A 964-nucleotide genomic window follows, 5' to 3' on the forward strand; every position below is an offset into this window, starting at 1 on the left:
GGTTATGTTTTTCCTTTGTATGTGTGCAGGAATGATATGGAAAATATTAGGAGAACTACATCGGTATTCCTTCAGGGGAAAAATTAAATAAAACTGTTGCTGTTGAGTGGATTCCGACGCATAGGAACAATAAAGGACAAGATAAAACTGCTCCATAGTGTTTCCTAGAATCTGCCAGTTGCCCTTTGGTTGGTAGCCCAGTTCTCAACTAGTGGACGACCCGGGGGCTCTTTCTATCCTGAAAGAATGACTTTAAACAGTGTTTAAACAGAGGAAAACTCTGGACGTGCTGGGGATCCATCCCTAAACCTCTTACATACAAAGCATGCGGTCTACCACTGAGCTGCGCCCTCCTTCCGTACAAGTTTTTGCTTAACTTTATTTACAGTTAGTTTTATTAGAATCCTAAAGCCTTGGAATGCAACTGTTATTAAAAAAAAAAAAAAAAAAGGATAATAATAATTATGCATATGTCAACAGAACTGCCGAAACCCGGGATTGAACCAGGGACCTTTAGATCTTCAGTCTAACGCTCTCCCAACTGAGCTACTTCGGCTGCCGTGTGCGGGAGGGGCGCGGGGTGCCAGTTTAGTTATACCTTAAAGTATTGTTTACAGGATTTGTACGTTTGTAAGTGTAAATCTCATGCAATATTACCTACTCACAAACCTGAAATTCTGTGAGGTCTGTTGCCATCCACGTCTGAAAAGTGTTTTCCAATTTTTGAAGACTGTGGATGGGTTGGTAGAGGAGGAGTGCCAAGAATGGAAGGTAAAACAGGAAGAAGCTTCTCTGCTTGGTAACCTCAGGCTGTCCCACGCTCCAAACACTACTCAGAAAACTAAGGAAATTCCTAAAGAAATGATCGAGGCTGTTCTTTCTCTCCTCTTTCAGTCCTTCTTTTTCTGTGTTCTTCTTAGTGACACTGTAATGGGGAACAGAGGGTTACTGAGCACATTAGTGT

The 964-nt window shown here is 41.9% G+C and overlaps 1 non-coding gene across 1 annotated transcript; it reads right to left on the reverse strand.

Moving 5' to 3' along the window:
* Positions 1-483: 483 nt before the first annotated feature.
* TRNAF-GAA (transfer RNA phenylalanine (anticodon GAA)) lies at positions 484-556 on the reverse strand. Its single transcript has one exon. It is a non-coding gene; the product is annotated as a tRNA-Phe (tRNA).
* Between the last annotated feature and the right edge of the window lie 408 nt (positions 557-964).

Source organism: Elephas maximus, chromosome 1 (genome assembly GCF_024166365.1).
Source record: "Elephas maximus indicus isolate mEleMax1 chromosome 1, mEleMax1 primary haplotype, whole genome shotgun sequence".
NCBI classification, from domain to species: domain Eukaryota; kingdom Metazoa; phylum Chordata; class Mammalia; order Proboscidea; family Elephantidae; genus Elephas; species Elephas maximus.